The following is a 24579-nucleotide window of genomic DNA, read 5'->3' as shown; positions in this document are numbered from 1 at the left end:
TGTAACATGATGATGTGTTAATTAGCTTGATTGTGGCAATAATTATCACAGAATATATGTATATCGAACTATCACATTATATACCTTAAATATATATAATTTTTCTTTGTCATTTATACCTCAATAAGGCTGGAAAAGATATTACACAATATTATTTTATATCTATAAGTATATTAATCCAAATTTAAATGTATATATACATATATATATATATAAGCACACATACATACATGAATATACATATTTAACAATGGGTGGATATTGACTATTTGTTTACATGGTTATATTGATCACATATCATGTTTTATAATCCAGACCTAGTTTGTGCTTCATTGTGAATGACAAAGATAAAATTATCAGAAAAAGATAATTTCTAGAAAATCATTACATTAAAAATGCCAGCATCAATTATAATTTTGCCCCTATTTGATTGGATAACATCTAGTCAGTGCCTTATTTTTATGTAAATTTCAAAAGCAATAGATTCAAATATCTCTAGGTTAGTTAAATGATCTAAATTTGAATTGGAGAAAGTTATGTGAACCTTTTAAAAATATTTCCAAGTATATATACAGTTTTTCATGTGGTGTATGAAATAACAGAGAGCAAATTGAAAATAGAGTTATCCTATAACATGCAAACCTAAATATTACATGAGAGTATTTAAATGTTTAGAGCACATGCAACAGAACCCAGAATACATACATTACTTTTCAAATATTTCTCTTTTTTTAAATATGAAATTTATTGTCAAACTGGTTTCCATACAACACCCAGTGCTCATCCTAACAGGTGCCCTCCTCAATACCCATCACCCACCCCCCCCTCCGTCCCAGCCCCCATCAGCCCTCAGATTGTTCTCAGTTTTTAAGAGTCTCTTATGGTTTGGGTCCCTCCCTCTCTAACTTTTTTTTTTCCTTCCCCTCTCCAATAGTCTTCTATTAAGTTTCTCAGGATCCACATAAGGGTGAAAACATATGGTATCTGTCTTTCTCTGTATGACTTATTTCACTTAGCATCACACTCTCCAGTTCCATCCACATTGCTACAAAAGGCCATATTTCATTCTTTCTCATTGCCACATAGTACTCCATTGTGTATATAAACCACAATGTCTTTATCCATTCATCAGTTGATGGACATTTAGGCTCTTTCCATAATTTGGCTATTGTTGAAAATACTGCTATAAAAAATAGAACTACAGGCCAATATCCCTGATGAATATGGGTGCAAAAATTCTTGATAAGATACTAGCAAAAAAATTCAACAGTATATAAAAAGAATTATTCACCATGATCAAGTGGGATTCATTCTTGGGCTGCAGCGTTGGTTCAACATTCACAAATTAATCAATGTGCTACATCACATTAATAAAAGAAAAGAAAAGAACCATATGATCCTGTCAATCGATGCAGAAAAAGCATTTGACGAAATTCAGCATCCTTTCTTAATAAAAACCCTCAAGAAAGTCGGGATAGAAGGAACATACTTAAACATCATAAAAGTCGTTTATGAAAAGCCCAAAGCTCAAATATTTCTAAAACTGCAAAGTAAAAAGTATTTTCCATGTCCATCTAAAATGCTATATCCTGATGACCCCTAATGGCTGTACATATGGTTTGGAAAACAGCATTTAAATCTCTCAACTGGCAGTCATGAAAATGTGCAAATGTTCCAACTATTCTGTGTTCTTCTTTTAAAAATTTTTTTAGTGTTTATTTATTTTTGAAAGAGGGAGACAGAGCACGATCAGGGGAGGGGCAGAAAAAGAGGAAGACACAGAGTCTGAAGCATGCTCCAGGCTCTGAGCTGTCAGCACAGAGCCCGATGTGGGTCTCAAACTCACAAACTATGAAATCATGACCTAAGCCAATTTTGGACGTTTAAATGACTGAGCCACCCAGGTGCCCCAACTATTCTGTGTTCTTAATGACTGTCATCCACTAGTTGTCATGGCATCCAAACCATGATGTACATATGTGCTCAGGCTCACATATGGATCCCATTGGACACTGACAGGGAGGAGCTTAAAATGACATCCCAAGCAGCCATAGGCCCCTGCTGATACACTATAAAGAGTGAGTGGAGCAGCAGGGAACCTATGGAAGAGTGCTGATGAGCTTAACTGGCAAGAGACGCTGGATTCCCTGGACACAGATAGAAACAAGCATAAGAGAAGGAAACAAAGACTTGAAAGTACATCTCGTTCCAATTGCACTTTCATGCTGGTGAAAACCCAAGTAGTTGCTATTGAAGAATCAGGTTGAGACTAAAAGCGTGTTACCCTAGCCTTCATATCTTTTGGTTTTTAAAATTTTTAGTCACAAAATGAGATAATATGGATTAAATAACTTGCCGAATTTCTTCAGATTTGACATTCACTCCCAATTTCATTGATTCTTGAAGTTGGCTAGAGTCTTGAAATTTAGATCTTGAATAAAATGTTTTGCATCTATAGAAAAAAGAGTGGTTTAGTGGGAATGCCTGATTGTTGGAATCAGAAAGATAAGGATTTGACTGATTATTCCTTCTATCGCTCTGTATCATGAGCCAATTTGTAAATGTAAGGGCAACTTAAATAGAAGTTAGAAAATATATAATAGTCCCCTTTCTCCATTAGACTCTCTCAGAATATCTTGTTGGACTGTACTCACCATTCTTATTGCGATGATGATGATAAAATACCCCCTAGATGAGGTGAAGTGAGGTGAATGATGAGGTGATGACGTAGACATCACGGCATAGTGTGAAGACTGCTTTTGATCTTCTGACAACACGTCAGGAGGATCATCTACTTCCTGACCACAGTAGACTACAGATAAATGAAACCAGGGAAAGTGAAACTATGGACAAGGGGGAATATTGTATTTACATGTTACACAAAAAAGATTCTTTACTGAGATGACTAAAAATATTGTAATTTCCTTAATTATATCTCATCTCTTAGGGTCTTTGATGATGTATCCAGGATTTCATACCTGTGCTTTAATTCTGATCTTTTAATTCACATTTAAATCCACACTTGACAAGCTGAAGTCTTATGACTGAAGTTTTTTCACACCTAATGATTTTCACATTGGCATATACAATGATTGCAATCATTATCTCAATTACATTAAAGTTAAGAGATTTGCCTTTTATTCTTAGCACAACACATTCTTTTCTACTGTTTTATATTCACTTTAAAAACAATACAGCAAAATCAAAGATGGTAAATCCTGAAATGTTGGTTTGTCTGCTGGTACAAAATTCTGAATTCTGTGTGTAGAAGACAAAAGCATGCAGGTAATAACACAGGAAATTTTGGATTGTATAAAAACCAAACTTACAAATGTCTAGTACCTATAAATATGATATATTCTTTATATGTTATAAGTCACTTTTTTGATAAAATTATTTTCCAGATTCTTATTTGCAATCTTAAAGTAAATTTGAAGCATTGTGCATTTTTTCATTTACAAGGTTGTTAAAATGTCACCATCTGGTGGAAAATCTTAGCAGCTTTACTATCTATATACCTTTTCCCTTCTTTCTAAGGCATATATATCAAAACCTTTAAACTAGACTATTTTATGTATAGATGACTAGATTTATTTTTAAATTTATTTATGTTGTACATTTTCAGTTAAGAAACAAAGACAATAGGGAGGAACCAAGATGGCAGAATAGCATGGACGTTTTTTGTGTGCCTCGTGTCCAAGAAATACAGCCAGACCAACACTAAACCATCCTGCACAAGTAGAACACTGATTGGAGGATTAACACAACTATCTTCACAACCTGAACCACAGAATTAAGCAGGTACACAGAGTGGAGAGCTGAACTTGGGGAGCGGGAAGCCGTGCTGGGCAGGGAGGTGCTTTCACAGACAGAGAGAGGATGGAGTGGTGGGGGGAGAATACAGGAAAAGCATCCCTCCCCAAAAGCAGTTGGAGAGAACATGGAAAATTGAAAACATCCACAGGGACTAAACTAAAAAGGGAGAAAGCAGAAAGGAGAGGGTTTAAATTCCATTAACACTGTAAACAAGAGGAGCGCAAAGGCTGCAACTCTGTAGCTCCATACCGGGCAGTGCTCTGGTGGGAAGGACGAATTCCCAGGAGCAGAGGGGGTCCGAGAGGTTCTCGGACCACACGGGGAAAAGCAGTTCCACTGCTGGAAGAATACTTGTTGAAGTCACCTGGTCCCAGCAGACCCCAGAGAACATTTGCTGGTGCTGGAACAGATCATTGGGGGTGAAGCCTGGTGCCAGATGTGTATTGTGATTTTCCATAAACCCTGAAACGCTGCTACTACACTGTCTCGTGAACTTTTTCTGGGGCAAACTGGCACCTGGCCACAGTCTCAGGGCACCAGCAGCAGCAGGGTTTAGCAAGTGTTCCTGGGTGCCGTTGACATTCGACCATTGCTCAGTGTGACCCTCCTGCAAAGGAGCAGAACGAGTCAAAGCCACAGTCCTTCAGAAGTAAGGGGCTGGGGAAAACAGCCGCATCTGAGACAAAACTCGGGAGAGAGGTATTGCCTGGGGCCTGATCACGGAGAGTCAAAAAGCAGGGAGTGGACGAAAGCTGAAGACAGAGGATGGGTGTGCTATTGCTGATCAGAGAGAACAGTTCCCATACTAGAGACTGTGTAGCTGGGTGACACCATTTTCACTGCTCCCGCGCATGCGCATAAGCACCTACAAGCACTGCAACAATCCACCCCAGTAGGCTAGTAGTGCCATCTACTGGAGAACTGAGCTGTTACACTGAGCCCCGCCCAACTGGGCCAACCTCGCTTGTCAAGAACACGAGTCTCACCGCCTACTTAGTTTATGGAATATAACACTCCATAGCTACAAAGTCTGACTTCTAGGGGAAACGAAGAAATTTCAGTCCTACTTCAATCTGTTAGCAGGTCCATCTATTCACAGTTCTTTCTTTTTTTCTCTCTTTTTTTCTCTTTTACAGTATTCTTTTTCTTGAATACAGAAATAGAAAAAATTCAATTTTATTTTCAATTTTTATTAAAAACATTTTTCTTTAATTTTTATTACTATATTTTTACTTGTGTGTAAATTTTTTCAAAATCTATCTTACTTCCATCATTCTACTTCAGTGTATTCACCTTTTCAAATTTTCCAACGATTTCCTTTTCTTTTTTCTTTTTCTTTTTTCTCTTAGTTTCTTTTCTTTTTCTTAAATGCAGAAAGAGAAAAACTTCATTTTTACGTTCAATTTCTATTAAAAATATTTTTTCTTTAATTTTTATTACTATATTTTTTGGTTTTATGTAAATTTTTTCAAATTCTATTTTACTTCCATCATTTTAGTTTAGTTTATTACAGTGTATTCACTTTTTCAAATTTTCAAATGATTTCCTTTTTTTCTCTTTTTTCTCTTTCGTTTCTTTTCATTTTCTTGAATACAGAAAGAGAAAAAATCATTTTTATTTTTAACTTTTATTAAAAATATATTTTCTTAATTTTTTCTTCTAAATCATTTTCTTTTGTGTAAACTTTTTCAACTTCTATTTTACTCCCATCATCTCATTTTAGTCTACTTCAGTGTATTCATTTTTTCAAATTCTCAAATGATTTCTTTTTTTTCTTTCCCACTTTTTTTCTCTAATCTGTCAAAACACTTTCAACACCTAGACCCAAAACACACCTAGGATCTAGCATCATTTATTTGATTTTGTGTGTGTGTAATTTTTTAATTTTAATATTTTTTAATTTTAATATTTTTTAATTTTAATATTTTTTAAATGTTAATATTTTTTTAATTTCAATTTTTCTACCTCATTAATTCCTTTTTTCCCTTCAAAATGACAAAACGAAGGAATTCATCCCAAAAGAAAGAGCACGAAGAAAGGACAACCAGGGATTTAACCAACACAGATACAAGCAAGATGTTTGAACCAGAGTTTAGAATCACGATAATAAGAATACTAGCTGGAGTCAAAATTAGGTTATAATCCCTTTCTGCAGAGATAAAAGAAGTAAAAAATAGATGGGATGAAGTAAAAAAACGCTATAACTGAGCTACAATCATGGATGGATGGATGCTGCGGCCGCAAGGATGGACAAGGAAGAACAGAGAATCAGCAATATAGAGGAGAAACTTATAGAGAAAAATGAAGCAGAAAAAAAGAGGGAGATTAATACAAAAGAGCACGATTTAAGAATTAGAGAAATCAGTGACTCATTAAAAAGGAACAACATCAGAATCATAGGGGTCCCAGAAGAGAAAGAGAGAGAAATAGGGGTAGAAGTGTTATGTGAGCAAATCATAGCGGAAATCTTTCCTAACCTGGGGAAAGACACAGACATCAAAATCCAGGAAGCACAGAGTACCCCCCATTAGATTCAACAAAAACCAACCATCGACAAGGCATATCATAGTCAAATTTACAAAATACTGAGGCAAGGAGAGAATCATGAAAGCAGCAAGGGAAAAACTACTAGGTACTTATCCAAGGAATACAAGTATGCTGTTTCAAAGGGACACATGCACCCCCATGTTTATAGCAGCACTGTCAACAATAGTCAAAATATGGAAACAACCCAAATGTCCATCGATGGATGAATGGATAAAGAAGAGTGGTAAATATATACAATGGAGTATTACTCGGCAATCAAAAAGAATGAAATCTTGCCATTTGCAACTACGTGGATGGAACTGGAGGGTATTATGCTAAGTGAAATTAGTCAGTCAGAGAAAGACAAAAATCATATAACTTCACTCATATGAGGGCTTTAAGAGACAAAACGGATGAACATAAGGGAAGGGAAACAAAAATAATATAAAAGCAGGAGGGGGACAAAACAAAAGACTCATAAATATGGAGAACAAACTGAGGGTTACTGGAGGGGTTGTGGGAGGGGGGATGGGCTAAATGGGTAAGGGGCACTAAGGAATCTACTCTTGAAATCATTGTTGCACTATATGCTAACTAATTTGGATGTAAATTTAAAAAAATAAAAAATAAAATGAGTGATGTTGAGAATTTTTTCATATGTTGGTTGGCTATCTATCTGGATGTCTTCTTTGGAGAAGTGTCTATTTATGTCTTTTGCCCATTTCTTCACTGGATTATTTGTTTTTTGGGTGTTGAGTTTGATAAGTTCTTTGTAGATTTTGGATACTAACCCTTTATCTGATATGTCATTTGCAAATAACTTCTCCCATTCTGTCAGTTGCCTTTTAGTTTTGCTGATTGTTTTCTTCACTGTGCAGAAGGTTTTTATTTTGATGAGGTCCCAGTAGTTAATTTTTGCTTTTGTTTCCCTTACCTCTGGAGACATGTTGAATAAGAAGTTGCTGCAGCCAAGATCAAAGAGGTTTTTGCCTGCTTTCTCCTTAAGGATTTTGATGGCTTCCTGTCTTACATTTTGATCTTTCATCCATTTTGAGTTTATTTTTGTGTATGGTGTAAGAAAGTGGTCCAGGTTCATTCTTCTGCATGTCGCTGTCCAGTTTTCCCAGCACCACTTGCTGAAGAGACTGTCTTTATTCCATTGGATATTCTTTCCTGCTTTGTCAAAGATTAGTTGGCCATACGTTTGTCGGTCCACTTCTGGGTTCTCTCTTCTGTTCCATTGATCTGAGTGTCTGTTCTTGTGCCAGCACCATACTGTCTTGATGGTTATAGTTTTGTAGTGTAGCTTGAAGTCTGGGATTGTGATACTTCCTGCTTTGGTTTTCTTTTTCAAGATCGCTTTGGCTATTCAGGGTCTTTTCGGGTTCCATACAAATTTTAGGATTATTTGTTCAAGCTCTGTGAAGAATGCTGGTGTTACTTTGATAGGGATTGCATTGAGTATGTAGATTGCTTTGGGTAGTACCAACATTTTACCAATATTTGTTCTTCTTATCCAGGAGCATGGAATCTTTTTCCTTTTTTTGTGTGTCTTCTTCAATTTCTTTCATAAGCTTTCTATAGTTTTCAGTTTCTATAGATTTTCCACCTCTTTGCTTAGATTTATTCCTAGGTATTTTATGGTTTTTGTTGCAACTGTAAATGGGATGGATTCCTTGATTTTTCTTTCTGTTACTTCATTGTTGGTATATAGGAATGTAACCGATTTCTGTGCGTTGATTTTATATCCTGAAACTTTGCTGAATTCATGAATCAATTCTAGCAGTTTTTGGTGGCATCTTTTGGGTTTTCCCAAAAGAGTATCATGTCATGTCATCTGTGAAGAGTATCATGTCATCTGTGAAGAGTGAAAGTTTGACCTCTTCCTGGCCTATTTGGATGCCTTTTATTTCTTTGTGTTGTCTGATTGCAGAGGCTAAGACTTCCAATACTATGTCGAATAACAGTGGCAAGAGTGGACATCCCTGTCTTGTTCATGACATTAGGGGGAAAGCTCTCAGTTTTTCCCTATTGAAGATGATATTAGTGTTGGGTCACTCATATATGGCTTTTATCATATTGAGGTATGCTCCTTCTATTCCATATTTTCTTAAGGGTTTTTATAAAGAAAGGATGTTGTATTTTGTCAAATGCTTTCTCAGCTTCTATTGAGAGGATCATATGGTTCTTGTCCTTTCTTTTATTGATGTGATGAATTACATTGATTGTTTTGTGGATATTGAACCAGCCTTGCATCCCAGGTATAAATCCCACTTGGTCATGTTGAATCATTTTTTTAATGTATTGTTGGATCTGGTTGGCTAATATCTTGTTGAGGATTTTTGCATTGATGTTCATTAGAGAAATTGGTCTATAATTCTCCTTTTTAGTGGGGTCTCTGTCTAGTTTTGGAATCAAGGTAATGCTGGCTTCATAGAAAGAGTTTGGAAGTTTTCCTTCCATTTCTATTTTTTGGAATAGCTTCAAGAGAATAGGTGTTAACTCTTCCTTAAATGTTTGGTAGAATTCCCCTGGAAAGCCATCTGGCCCTGGACTCTTGTTTTTGATTACTACTTTTGATTATTACTTTGATTTCCTTACTGCTTATGGGTCTGTTCAAACTTTCTATTTCTTCCTCTTTCAGTTTTGGTAGTGTATATGTTTCTAGGAATTTGTCCATTTCTTCCAGATTACCCATTTTATTGGCATATAATTGCTCATAATATTCTCTTATCATTGTTTTTATTTCTGCTATGTTGGTTGTCATCTCTCTTTCATTCTTGATTTTATTTACTTGGGTCCTTTCCTTTTTCTTTTTGATCAAACTGCCTAGTGGTCTATCAATTTTGATAATTCTTTCAAAGAACCATCTTCTGGTTTCATTGATCTGTTCTGCAGTTTTTTTTTTTTTGGTTTCAATAGCATTAATTTCTGCTCTAATCTTTATTATTTCCTGTCTTCTGCTGGTTTGGGGTTTTATTTGCTGTTCTTTTTCCAGCTCCTTAAGGCATAAGGTTAGGTTGTGTATCTGAGATCTTCCTTCCTTCTTTAGGAAGGCCTGGATTGCTATATACTCTCCTTTTATGACCACCTTTGCTGTGTCCCAGAGGTTTTGGGTTGTGGTGTTATCATTTTCATTGACTTCCATATACTTTTTAATTTCCTCTTTAACTGCTTGGTTAGCCCATTCATTCTTTGGGAGGATGTTCTTCAGTATCCAAGTATTTATTACCTTTCCAATTTTTTTCTTGTGGTTGATTTCGAGTTTCATAGCGCTGTACTCTGAAAATATGCACGGTATGATCTCGATCATTTTTACTTCTTGAGGACTGATCTGTGTGCTAATGTGGTCTATTCTGGAGAACGTTCCATGTGCACTGGAGAAGAATGTATATTCTGCTGCTTTAGGATGAAATGTTCTGAATATATCTGTTAAGTCCATCTGGTCCAGTGTGTCATTCAAAGCCATTGTTTCCTTATTGATTTTTTGATTAGATGACCTGTCCATTGCTTTGAGTGGGGTGTTGAAGTCTCCTACTATTATGGTATCACTATTGATGAGTTTCTTTATATTTGTGATTAACTGATTTATATATTTGGGTTCTGCCACATTTGGTGCATAAATGTTTACTATTGTTAGGTCTTCTTGGTGGACAGACCCCTTGATTATGATATAATGCCTTTCTGCATCTCTTGATACAGTCTTTATTTTAAACTCTAGCTTGTCTGATATAAGTATGGCTACTCCGGCTGTCTTTTGTTGACCATTAGCATGATAGATGGTTCTCCATCCCCTTATTTTCAATCTGAAGGTGTCTTTAAGTCTAAAGTCGGTCTCTTGTAAACAGCATATAAATGGATCTTGTTTTCTTATCCATTCTGTTACCCTATGTCTTTTGATTGGAGCATTGAATCCATTGACTTTTAGAGTGAATACTGAAAGATATGAATTATATGCCATTATGATGCTTGTAGAGTTGGAGTTTCTGGTGCTGTTCTCTGGTCCTTTCTAATCTTTGTTGCTTTTGGTATATATAAATATATAAATATAAATATATATATATATATATATTTTGATGAATATATATATTCATGATCTATATTCATCTGTAAATATGATTTTTTCTCTTTATTCAAGAAAATGAAAAGAAACGAAAGAGAAAAAAGAGAAAAAAAGGAAATCATTTGAAAATTTGAAAAAGTGAATACACTGTAATAAACTAAACTAAAATGATGGAAGTAAAATAGAATTTGAAAAAATTTACATAAAACCAAAAAATATAGTAAGAAAAATTAAAGAAAAAGTATTTTTAATAGAAATTGAACGTAAAAATGAAGGTTTTCTCTTTCTGCATTCAAGAAAAAGAAAAGAAATCAAAAATAGAAAAAAAGAAAAATAAATAAAAAATAAAAAGGAAATCGTTTGAAAATTTGAAAAGGTGAATGCACTGAAGTAGACTAAAATATAAAGGTTTAAGGAAAATAGAATTTGAAAAATTTACACACAAGTAAAAAACATAGTAATAAAAATTAAAGAAAAATATTTTAATAAAAATTGAAAATAAAAATGATTTTTTTCTATTTCTGTATTCAAGAAAAAGAATACTGTAAAAGAGAAAAAAAGAGAGAAAAAAAGAAAGAACATTGAATAGATGGACCTGCCAACAGATTGAAGTAGGACTGAAATTTCTTCGTTTCCCCTAGAAGTCAGACTTTGTAGCTATGTAGTGTTATATTCCATAAACTAAGTAGGCGGTGAGACTCGTGTTCTTGACAAGCGAGGTTGGCCCAGTTGGGCGGGGCTCAGTGTAACAGCTCAGTTCTCCAGTAGATGGCACTACTGGCCTACTGGGGTGGATTGTTGCAGAGCTCGTAGGTGCATATGTGCATGCACGGGAGCTCATGCGTGATGCGCATGCGTGAAATGGCGTCACCCAGCTACCCAGACTGTTCTCCCAGATCAGCAATCACGCACCCATCCTCTGTGTTCAGCTTTCGTGCACTCCCCGCTTTTTCACTGTCCGTGACCAGGCTCCAGGCAGTACCTCTCTCCCGAGTTTTGTCTCAGATGCGGCTGTTTTCCCCAGCCCCTTACTTCTGAAGGACTGCGGCTTTGACCTGTTCTGCTCCTTTGTGGGAGGGTCTCACTGAGCAATGGACAAATGTTGGCTGCACCCAGGGATGCTTGCTGGACCCTGCTGTTGCCGGTGCCTGAGACTGCGGCTGAGTGCCAGCCCCCCCAGAAAAAGTTCACGAGACAGTGTAGTAGCAGCGTTTCAGGGTTTATGGAAAATCACAACACACATCTGACACCAGGCTTCACCCTTAACAACCTTGTTTCAGCACCAGCGAATGTGGCCATTCTCTGGTGTCTGCTGGGACCAGGCGGCTTCAACAGTCTCTACTAAATGTCCTTCCAGCAGTGGAACCGCTTTCCCCGTGTTCCCAAGAGAACCTCCCGGACCCCACTTTGCTCCTGAGGATTTGCCCTTCCCACCAGAGCACCACCAGGTATTGAGCTGTGGAGTTGCAGCCTTTGCGCTCCCCTTGTTTACAGTCTTAATGTCACTTAAACCCTCTCCTTTCTCCCTTTTTAGTTTAGTCCCTGTGGCTGTTTTCAGTTTTCTACTTTCTCTCCAGCTGCTTTTGGGGAGGGGTGCTTTTCCCATATTCTCCCCCCGCCCCATCTCTGTCCTCTCTCCACCCGCGAAAGCACCTCCCTTCCCGCCGTGGCTTCTCACCCCCCAAGTTCAGCTCTCCGCACCACATACCTGCTGAATTCTGTGGTTCAGGTTGTACAGATTGTTGTGTTAATCCTCCAATCAGTTTTTATGTGTGTAGGATGGTTTAGTGTTGGTCTGGTTGTATTTCATGGACCCAAGACACACAACAAACTTCCATGCTGTTCCTCCATCTTGGCTCCTCCAGGCCACTCTTGATGATAAAGTTTGAGTGTGTTGGTGCACACACATATGGAGGAAAGGTTGGTCATTGTCAATCAGACAATACCTTAGCAGATATTAAAGGGAACAAGACTGTAAATACTCATATGTTAATCATTTTCTTCTTTTCAAAAAATAAATTGATAGGTATTTTTTCAAAGAAACAGAGGTAGGTAGGTAGGTACCCGATATTTTGATATGGCCTATTTTCTCACAATTATTTTTTCTCCCTTTTTAAAAGTCTGGATTATTTAACAGGGTTTAAAATCAAACTATAAACTTCTAGGTTAGTAAACAATGCCAAATCAAGTGCGTAACAGATGCCTCTGCTTAACAATGATAGACATTCAAAAACATTTTGTTGAGTAAAAGGAAAAAGTGAATGAACAGAAATTTCCTCTCCATTTTTGAGATTAACTTCAGTTCTTAACCTATTTCCTAATTCTTCCCATACCCAGCCTATTATTCTTTTCACATTTAGAGATGAAGCCAAGGTAATGAAGAATGATTGCTTGCATATATTTTCAGTAATTAAAACAGTGTGTTCACATTTGATGCTACTGCACCAAATACCTGTATAAAGATGTCTAACTATATGAATGTTACTTTGCATCTGGCCTTTTAAATCGGGCCAATCTATTTAGGCACCAAGTCTTAATTTACTTTTAAGCGAAAGCTACAGGATGGATGCAGTCCTAGTCTTTTGTTTAATGACCTCCTGCCTTCACTATTGTCTCCTAATCACTCAGTTAAAATATCTCAATAATTGCAGAGGTTCAACCCTATGAACCTCTATGAGGGTGAATCCTGAATCCTATTTTCTCAGATTTGGTGACTACATGAAACTCTCTCTGGTGTTTTAGACTTCAGAGTTTTTAGAATAACCCTTGGATTTACCTAATCCTTTGAACTTGAGGTCTTCTGCTATCTATACATGGGTCCCATTCTCATGGCGAATAAATTCAAGTTTACTCCTGGCCTAATTTTCAAAAGGCTGGACTTCATACGGGTAGGACTAGAGTAAGAAGAAATAAGAGAATATGCTCTGTATCCCTAGAAATAATAGAGTTTGGTTGAATGGTTAAAATTCACTCCAGAGCATATTCAAGTTGGGATGCTCTTATAAAGGCATCTGTGAGTTGAGCATCCTTAGCTTTGCTGATACAAATTGACTTAGCTTGCTACAGAGGTGCTATAGTGCTAATAGTGGTGATGTAGTTTTCAGTGTGGAGATGAATCCATATGGAGGGAAAAGGTAGTACTATTATTTTCCATTCTTCTATGCCAGGATAACAAATATAGGATGAAATGGTTAACCAGGAAAAAATCGAGGATTGTTACACACAGTGAGATTATTGAATACTTATGATATAGAAACTATTGCAGTAGTAATTTGTGTTCACTGAGGAAGGCTGAGTAATGTTACTTGCCTAATAGCTTTAATTTCCCAACCAAAAACACCAGGGAATTTTTAAAGCCCTCCTATTACCACCACCATGGCAGGCAATGTTTTACAGCCACATATGTTTTCCAGTACTACATTGAAGGGCATATTTCTCTAAGAGTCTACGTTACCTGTATATGTACAGTTGAGTGTTAGTACTTGCAGCAGCCAGGTTATGTGAATTCAGTTAATAAAAACTCCATGTTTAAAATATAAACATTTAAAGCAGAGATTCCTGAGAATTTACTATAATTCGTACTGAGTTTCAAATGTCTGTGTTCAGTTGGAGGCCACATTTGTGGTCCCCAAATGTAAAATGTTCTTTGCCATTTTCCCCTTGGTTAAAGGAATACAGCCTCTTTTCGGAGTTCCCCACCACATACAACCTAAGTAAGGTTGGAAATCCTTAATTTTGGGAATCCCGAGTGCCCAGAGTTCTGTTTTGATTGTTGCTCATTGCTGTCAAGCGAAGATAGTCATGTCAGGAGTCTCTAACATTTCCACAGTGGTGCTCACTCAGTTAGAAGGTTGGTACCAGCAACACTGCCAATATGGCCACCTACCTTTCCACCTTGTACATATGGGATAACTTGAAATAAATAATGCCCAGAGCCAGTGCAACCAATACCAGATTGTTGTGCTTCAATCACATATATTTGTATTGGAGCTGCTCAGAAATGGGAAGGAGAACCTGCCTTCTTTGTTACTCTTCCTCGAGGGCTTGTGTAGATTACTTGAGCCTCAATATGCCCATGGTCAGTGTTGATTTTTTTTTCAGTTTGTCTGGTGTGCACTCTGCAATCTCAGTTTCACAGGAGTGTAGCTACAGGCCATAACATTCCTGTCTTCTTAAAAAAATGTTTTTAATGTTTATTTATTTTTGAGACAGAGAGAGACAGAGCTTGAATGGGGGAGGGTCAGAGAGAGGGAGACACAGAATCTGAAACAGGCTCCAGGCTCTGAGCTGTCAGCACAGAGCCCAACGCGGGGCTCGAACTCACAGACCGCGAGATCATGACCTGAACTGAAGTCGGCCGCTTAACTGACTGAGCCACCCAGGCGCCCCAACATTCCTGTCTTTATGAGTCCAAACCCAAGTGGTGGCAGAGTGTAAATCTGCTACACCCTCTGAGAACTAGTGCTGATAGAGTTTAAATTCTGCCACCTGTCATTGTCATTAGATGTCATCTGTGGATGTGAAGGCCTGTCTTGATCATACTCCCCCCATGAAATGAGACCAAAGCTTTGGCTCTTAAAGCAAATTTTTATGAGTGCTCCAAACGTCACAGACATAAGTATGATGCAGTTCTTTCAACAACTCACACAACAAAGTAGTACCACTACTCTACCCAAGGGTAAGGGGACTTTATGACAGAGCAGAACTACGTTAATGGTTAATCTCACTCTTTGGCACTGAAACATGTTCTCAAGCCTTGTCGTTGCTCCCTGCACACCTCCTTAGAATGACTTACTGTACCTCTCCTTATAGCAAGTTTTTTTATCCGTACACCTCATGGTTTGTCTTCTGTCAGGGTACCCTAGTCTAGTAAACATATATGTATATGTCTAAGCATCATTGTGGAAAGTCTTCCATCCCCATCGCTTCTGCCTATCCTTCTAGGAAGCATCTTATTCCTTATTTGAGTAAGGAAATTCTTCTATTCAATAAACATGTATTCATTGTTTACCATATTCCAGGCAGTTATGTAGGCACAGAGAACACAGGAGTTAAACAAAAAGAGACAAAAATTTGTGAACTTATATAGTTTTCTCTCTGTGGTGCTGATAGAATAAATAAGTAAAAAATAACATTTCTGATGGCAGTAAGTGCTAAAGAGATAAATAAGACTAGGAAGTGGGATTAGAGGTCATTTTAAGATTGAGGATGATTTTCAATTTTACATGGAGTTTTTGGGAATCTCCTGCATATGAAGGGCACATATGAGCCAAGATAGAAGGAAAATGAAGAAGTGAGGCAAGATTTCTGAAAGGAGATCATTCCAGAAAGAGTGTGCAAAAAATGTACAGTCTCTGAGGAGGGGGTATCCTGGCGGCTAGGGAAGGAGTAGATCATAAGGCTGGTGTCTTAACTCTGTAGGATAACAACCTTAATGTTCCTTCTCCAGACTAGTTAAGACACCCATTTACAATGAGGAGAAAGAGTCATTGACATGATCAATCTATTGCAGATTAACATGGTACACAGATGAGGATCAGCAGACCATGAGGAACCAAGATAAAGAAAAGATGCTGAGACAGCAAGGTAAAATAATGTGCCTTGCCATATCTAGCTAAGGATATAATTCCTTAGTGAGAAGTGATTAAAAGATAATGCAGGACTAACATGTATTTACATTTGAAAGCATTGGCCCAAGTTTCCTGCTTAGTAAGCAATGTATACAGTGTATAGACTTAGAGGAATTAAATAATTCTCAATTGATTTAGTGTTTTATTTATAAGTTTTATCAAAGATAGGAACTTTAAGCAATGAAAATCCAATTATAAGTACATTCAAACTCTGCTGCTTTTAATAAATAGCTAGAGCAAAATTAAACCTGGAAATATTCTCAGATGCTATTTTAAAGAATGCATTATATTTTTATATGCCCAATTTAGCACAATTCTGTTGATCTGGGGCCATATTCATTTAACAAATTCATTTAACAAATATTTCATAAGTACATATTATGTGCAAGGCTGTGTTCTAGTGCTAGGGATATAACACTGATCCAAACTACATCCCCACCTCATGGGCTAGTAGACAAGGCAAGAATTTAGTCAGGTACTAAATTCTATAAAGAAAAATCTGTGTAAATGGATAAAGAATTTCCATGGGAACATTCTTTGTATGTACACAGTACATTGGCACCAGGCCCTACTTATTGTAATCTTTGAGGGACCTAGATTGAAGAATCAGGCAGTCTTGTGTGTTGTTGGTTGTTGTGCTAGAGGAAAAAGAGAGATCTGGAAGAAGGTGAACCAGAAAGAAGTGTGATATTTCTCTCTTCTACTTACAACTCATTGCCCAAAGTTAATTGCAAGGTCCACTTGGCCACAGGGTATCCAGGAAGGAAGCAGACCTAAGCATCTTTGTTAAATAGCACCAATAACCAGCAAGAAGGGGTGTGAGTCAAAGAATCACTTTCTAAGAACGTAACATTTGAACTGAGACCTGAAGGAAATGAGGAAATGAGAACAGGGAACAGAACATTCCTAGCAAAAAAAAGAAGAGTAAGAAAGCTAAAGCCTATTTGGTTTGTTCAAAAAGGAGTTAAGACTTCATAAAAATGAATAAAGAAATAAATAAGTACAACTAATGAAATGGAAGAAAATAAAAAGAGAACTTACAGATTGGAAGAAAATTATTTGGTAAAGGACACATATCCAATTTATATAAAAGCATATGCTAACAATGAGAAGACAACCTAATTTTTTTAAATGGGCAACATATTTGAGACACTCACCAAAGAAGATATAGGAATGGTAACTGGACACATATAAGGCTTTAAACATAGTCATTAGGAAAATTCACATTAAACTATAATGAGACGCCCTATACACTCTAGAATAATGACTGACAATATCAAGTATTGCTAAGCTGTGGAGAAACTGGAAACTGGTGCTGGTAGCAAACAAAATGGTACTGTTACTTTGGATAATAGTCTGGCAGTTTCTTAAAGAGCTAAACATAAACATCATATAACCCAGTAATTTTGTTCCTAGCCATCTACCAAAGAAAAGCAAAAACACATGTCCACACAAACACTTGGATATCCGTGTTCACACAACATTATTCAAAAGAGTCAAAAATAGAGAAAATTCAAATTTCCGTGAAATGATTAAATGGATATTAGTCAGCAATAAAAAGAAATAAACTACTGTTATATGTTACAATATAGTTAGGCCTAAAAACACTATGCTAAATGAGAGAAGGCAGAGACAGAAGGTAATATATTGTACGATTTTATTTACATTCAATTACCAGAAAGGGCAAAACTATAAATATAGAAAGCGAATCCATAGTCTCTTAAAACTGTGAGTGGGAGTAGGAATTAACTGCAAATGGGTACAAGATAACTTTTTTGGGATAAATAGTGTGTTCTAAGACTAAACTGTGCTGCTAGTTGCACAAAGGTGTGAATATACTAAAACTTGTTAAAATGTACACTTAAAATTGGTGGACTTTGTGGCATGTAATATATCCTTCAATAAAGCAGGTAAAAAATAAAAAGAAAGAAAAGAAACAGGGAGGGAACAATGTGACTTTTATAGAGTAAAGAAAGAAAAAAAACCATGTGGGATATGGTCAGAGATGGAGTCAGTGGTCCTATTCTATAATCACTGAAGTCTTGGTATCAGAGTTTAGATGTTTTTACAAGGCTATGGAAAGTTTGAGTATTAGAGAGACTGGAATTAATTTATGTTTTTAAAAGATGCTCTATGTTGACTTATTTTATGTGGTGAGATTGACTAGAACCAATTATGATGCTGTTACAGTAGTTCAAACAAGAAATGATGGAAGCTAGACCAAGCATGTTGCAGTCAGATGGCAAAAAGTAGTCTGTTTGGCAAGTGGAACGTCCTAGTTCATGGATGTGTTTGGGCCTCTAGAATTTTGGAATGTTTATTGCCGTGTAATGTGAGTAAATAGCCTCCCTATCACATCCCCACTCTTCAACCCAGTGCTGAACACAACTGTAAGTCAGTACTCAAGTCTCAGCCTTAGGAATTACAGTTAAAGGGAGGAGCCATGGAGAAGATACAGATCAAGGAAGTGTGATGCACCCACACTGTAACTGTTAAAAGCAATACATTTTTTTTTTGTTTTTCATGTGCCTATATAAAGATGCACTGAAATGGCCATGTCAAGTTTTTTTTAACCTTAAAATGATGTATTCTTATTTGGGACTGCAAAATATTACCATATAGGTTCATGATAGTCACCCTAAATAACTGAGTAGAACTCAAAATGGACCTCAATTTTTATATGTGATGTGTAATTTGGGTTAACTGTTTAGTACTCAAATCAAATATACATTATAGAAATCTGAGTAAAATTTTTTCCTCATATTTGAAGTATGAGTTTCTATTACAATAAGGCATTTTGTTTTTAAAGAATAATTTCCGAGTAATTTTAAGTAATTAAAATTTTGAAAGGTAATTGTGAAAATTGTCTGCATGAAGGAAGTAGTTATAGCAATTTATCTTTGCTTTTTATAGGTTGAACTTATGAAACTAAACATAATATTTTAAAATTTTTAGAGAATAATTTAGGAAGAATCATTATAAAGCTGGCTTCAAGTATTTTCACATTAGAGTTTTTATGATTTTCCTTATTCAGGAAATTGAGGTGATGGAAAAGTTTGTATTACTACCAATTACTACATATAAGAAATTTGAAAAGTTTTTTTTTCCAAGAAGTTTAAAGTATAAGCTCCATATCTAAATGTTCAACTATCAGTTTTTGTTTATATAGTGAATGCTACGTGACATTTTTATGACTATTCAGAGTCAGTTTTACTTTTTTTCTGCAATGCAAACTCTGTTACCTGAAGTAAAATAATTGTTCCCATGTGATGCTTCTGATTGTCTTGATTTTCTCATAATTGGTTTACTAATTTGGAATTCACCCAGTAAGAATAGTTTCATAGTTAAAAAAAACACAAAAAAAACTCTGGAGTAACACATAAACCCCAACATGTTATTTGCAGAAGATAATAAAAGTTTGTTTTTATTTATTTAAATATCAAAATAGATGTTAACGATTACAGGAGAAACTCTCTTCTGCTGTTTCATTTGTTCAGAGTCTTTCCTTGTATCTCTGCCATCGTTGGCACATGGCTTCCTTCTTGCTTCTCTGTATTAAGCTAATAAATGGGAAAGACTATGGAGGGTCTCGCATGGGAGTTTTATCTCGGCCAGTATGGGAAGATGTGTATATCAATACTTTTCTTTCCGTAACTGGTCAGGACTCATGCACATGGTTAAAAATAATAATTTGCTTCTTTGTCCAAAAAAGAAGGAAATGAGCTTAGTGAGGAGCAGGCGGTCTCTACCATTACCATGAAAGAGGTGTACATTACTTTCAGATATCTAGAGAAAGAATCTTCATTTAAAAATTAAAAAAAAATAATAAATAAAAATACCAAAGAGAATTACTCCGTTCAATATTCATATAATGTCCACATCAGGATGGGATTCTTTCATCCTACTATTTCTTTCTTTCTGTCCTTTTAGAAAAATAACTTTATTGAGGCATGATTCATATACCATAGTACCCCCTTTAAAAGTGTGCATTTCAGTGGTGTATCCAGCACCACTATCTAATTCTAGAACAATTTCGGAATCCCAAAAAGAGACTCTCGGTACCTGTTAGCTATCACTCTCTCCCTGTTCCCTGTTCCCAGATGCTGGAAACCACTAATTTACTTTCTGTCTTTATGGAATTTCCTATCCAGTACATTTCAGATAAATGGAATCCTATGGTATATTGCCCTTTGTGCAGTGTTTCTTTCACTTAGTATATTTTCCAGTTTGATCTATGTTGTAACATGTATCAGTACTTCATTTATATTTTATGGCTGAATAATATTCCACTGTATAGATATTTTACATTTTGTGTATGCATTCATTACTTGTTTCCACTGTTTCACTATTATGAATAATACTGCTATAAACATTTTTGTATATATTTTTAGGTAGACATATGCTTTCAGTTCTTGGGGGTGCATAACTAAGAGCAGAACTACTAGATTGTATGGTAACTCCATATTTAACCTTTTAGGGAAGCTCTAAGCTGTTTTCTAAAACTGCTGCAATATTTTGCATTCTCACCACCAATGTATGAGGGTTCCAGTTTCTTCATCTCCTCACCAACACTTGTTATCGTTTGTCTTTAGGGTGCTAGGCATTCCACAGGGTGTAAAGTGGTATCTCAATTTGGAAGGTATTGCCATCTACCAATATTGTCTTCCTACCATGAAAATGGGATGTCTTTCCCATTGATGAAATGGGATGAAAATGGGATGTCTTTCCATTGATTTTGGTCCACTTTCATTTATTTCAACAGTGTTTTATGGTTTTCAGTATAATGTACTTCTTTTGTAAATTTATTCCTAAGAATTGTATTCTTTCTGATGCTACTGCAATTAGAATTATTCTTTTAATTATTATTATTTAATTATTATTCTTGTCAGATTATTCCTTGCTAAAATATAGAAATGCAGTTGATATTTGTGTATTGATCCTGTATACTTCAACTTTGCAGAACTCATTATTAGTTCTAATTGTGTATTTGTGTGTATGTGTGTGTGTGTGTGTGTATGTCCTTTAGGATTCCTATATAAAAGATTATACCATTTGCAAATAGAGATAATTTTACTTCTACTTTTCAAAACTGAATGCTTTTATTTCTTTTTCGTGCATAATTTCCTTGACTAGAACCATGAGCACAGTGTTGACTAGAAGTGTGAGAGCAGATATCTTTGTCACAATGTTAGGGCAATTAGTCATTCATCACTAAATATAGTGTTAGCTATGGGTTTTCCATAGACGATCTTTGCTGGGTTGAGGAAATTTCCTTCTATTTCTAGTTCATTGAATTTTTTTCCTGTTCTTATGTTTTCTTTGTTTTGATTCAAGACAACAGAAAAGTTCTGTGAAAGACACAGTTTGTTGAGCTCCAAAAGGAAATTAAACTTTTGGTTCATTTTTAAAAAGAATATACATTTTAATATGCAGTACTTTGTTGCATGGATGAGTCAACATTCTTATGGCAACATGTGCTTTTTTAGTTACTTTGCCAACTTGTGTGCTTAATTCACAACATCATAACATGATAATTACTGTGATCTTTAAACAATGCATCACAGCACTTAAAATTATTAACTAATGTTTATCTAGAAAAACTGTATGCAATGGGAATGGTATAATTTAGCCTTTAATTCTAAAATGAAAATCATTAAACTTTGTGTATAAGACAGTAAAAAAGTATAAAAGGTAAGATAAAAATTCAAATTAGACACTTAGTTGATATCACACACAAATTTTTAAATAGTAGTTAAACAAAGAGATTCTACTCATCTTATGTTCTGCATACCATTGGAAATAGTTTTGCATTATTTATTAAGACAAGGGAATCTATTATTTCCCTAAGGATCTGTAAATCTAGTTTTCTACAAAGAATAACTTTAGAATATCAATTAAGTTATGCTTACACTTTATGAGTATATTATACCATATTAGTATTTAATAATTTAATGTTGGATAAATATATAACACTGCATCATTATGCTTTATGAATCTACAGAATTAAAGTATTCATCAAAGCTATTATTACTGCTTTTTATTAGGGATGCTGATCTTTGATTATAGAAGGTAGGGATACAAAAAGTTTTATCAAATTTGCCATTAGAAAAATTTCTACCATAAAATACTTACAATATTTTAGGTAAATAAATGGGTTACAGATTAGCTTTTACAGTGTCATTCCATTAAAATATATACACAAGGAATAACTTCTTTAAAGATTATATTACTTGATTTTATTTAATACTAGGTTGTAGGAGAAATACCTCTTAAAAAAGGTACACCTTGAAAACAACTTGATTTAATTTCTTGGTTTGAGATATAACTTTACGTATATATTGATAAGCGACAAAAAGTATTAGACAGAGTTCATTTTATTATAAGTGACAAATGTCTTAAACAAACAAAGTGAATTTATTGGTTTATATATTTGGGTAGTTTAGCCATGATGTTGGCTTTGGCCCAGCTATAGCAGAGGTTCAAATAACAGGCAGTTATCATTCAATGAATTAAGTTTTTTTTTTAATTCATATAAGGCTTTCTTTGTTTCTTTGCTGACATCATTCTTAGGCAGGTCCTCAACAAATGTTAGCAACAGAGACAAATATTATTTTTTCAGCTATTGATCCTGGTAGAAAAGCAAGATCTTTTTCTCCCTCAGTTGCCTAAGCTTGGGTTATTTACCAATCTCTTAATTAAAGGATATAGTCAAGAAATTGGAGAGATTTGATTAACCAGGCTTGAACCACATAGTTTCCCTAGTTTCTACAAAATATGTTCAGTCCTGACCAAAAAGGACTGAGAATATGACAGAACAGCTCCTCAAAGGAAATGTTCTGTAGTAGAAAAGAAAGAAAGGAAGGACACAGATAATAATTATTCTGTGGGAAGAAAATAATCATTGCAATATTTTTGTTGTTTTTCAAAGTTTTCAGATTCTGAGAATGGAAAACCATTTAGTTTATATAGCTATTCTTACTGAGTCACTTAGAAAAGTAGACTAAATAATAAAAAAAAATTATCAAGTCCTGCTTTCAGTAATGATAGGATAAACCATTCCAGAAAACCCTCCTCTGCAGAAAATAGCTAATAACCTAGACATAATGCAAAAAACAATTACCTAAAATTACCAAGGAGTGAAAAGATGTAGTTGGACTCTGGTGGAGAGTTCACACAGGCTTGGAAGAATAGAAAGAGATCTTTGCAAGCAAGCAAGAAAATCTGTTGCCAGCAATCTTGCACAATAAGAAATTCTAAAAGAAGTTCTTCAGGATGAAGAGAAACTAGTTCCTCAAGAAAGAGTGAGGAACATCAGAAGTGGAAACTATCTGGATCAAGGTTAGATTCATGGTTGTGAGACCAATGCAATTTAAAAGGATTCTAAGCTCAGAAGGAGGCCCTATGCTTGGGAATAAATACTCTGTGGCCGCCATTTTGAATTTTCTAATAACTTTATCTTTGAAGTTTATTTTATTTTATTTTTGAGAGAGAGAGAGAACGCAAGTGGGGGAGGGACAGAGAGAGAAGGGGAGAGAGAGAATCCCAAGCAGGCTATCAGCTTGGAGCCCAGTGCAGGGCTCAGTTTCTCAAACCATGAGATCATAACCTGAGCCAAATTCAAGAGTCAGACTCTTAACAGACTGAACCACCCACGCCACCCCCTCTAATAATTTTGTCTTTGAATTTTTCTTTTGTATGGGAAGTCTGATGGGATAAGGAAGCACTTGGGTACCTAAGCCCTTGGAGTCTCAGCTCCCACATGGTGCTACTTCCAACACTACTACAGGAGACTTCTTAGGTGCCTACACTCCTGCCTACATCCAGGAATCACTGCTATCTGCCCCCAGCATAGGCCTGGCTACAGGTTTAAGGTGGGTCAGGGTCAGGTGTGTGTGCCCAGGACCCTGAATTGAGTTGGGGGCTGATCATATATGAAGATCTGGACTCACTCCATGAATATCCTCAAGCCAGAGAGAGCTTAACATTAAATAGTAAATTAAAAAAACCATGACAAGTTAGGAGAGAGAGATTGTGGTAAAAAGAAAAGATTTTTTCTTAATTTTTAAAAACAGAGCCCCACATTCTCATTTTAACTTGATGTTACAAATTATGTAGCTGGTCCTGATTTGAGTAAATGCAAAAATCTACTTATAATTGCCTTTTTCCCCTTAATTTAAAATATACCATCACCTTATATAGTTTATGACATGCAAAACCAAGCATGTAAGACAAAGAGAAAAATTTGAAATGAGTCTAGGCTGTTGCCTTGTATACGTGAGTATGTGAACAATGGAGGGTAGATGCTGGTGAGCAGTACACATTTACTGGAGAAATTGAAATCAGGTCTCCTCAACTAAGTTCTCTTTTCTATAACTTTTAGACTAGAGATAATTGTAGTCTTTACAGCATGCCCAAGAGTTAGGGTTGGGTGAAGGGAACTCCCTGAAAAACGTTGCCATATTTCTGGCTAGAGAATCAGAAAAGTGGATTCAAGATTCCATGTAGGAATTCCAGAAGAGAAAAGAGCTGGAGAGAAGAATCCCC

At 35.8% G+C, this 24579-nt stretch overlaps 1 long non-coding RNA gene across 2 annotated transcripts in view; it reads left to right on the top strand.

Moving 5' to 3' along the window:
• Window positions 1–24579, top strand: part of LOC132683772 (uncharacterized) — a 330738-nt gene that overhangs the window by 281229 nt on the left and 24930 nt on the right. The window contains exon 4 of one of the 2 annotated variants that reach the window (XR_009612375.3): window positions 15918–15991. The exons of the other annotated variant lie outside the window; for it this stretch is intronic. This is a non-coding gene — a long non-coding RNA (uncharacterized LOC132683772). The remainder of the gene's footprint in view (window positions 1–15917; window positions 15992–24579) is intronic. 2 annotated transcript variants of the gene reach the window in all.

This window comes from Panthera onca, chromosome C2 (genome assembly GCF_046562875.1).
Source record: "Panthera onca isolate mPanOnc1 chromosome C2, mPanOnc1 haplotype 2, whole genome shotgun sequence".
Classification (NCBI taxonomy): domain Eukaryota; kingdom Metazoa; phylum Chordata; class Mammalia; order Carnivora; family Felidae; genus Panthera; species Panthera onca.
This window is presented reverse-complemented; position numbering and strand designations above follow the sequence as displayed.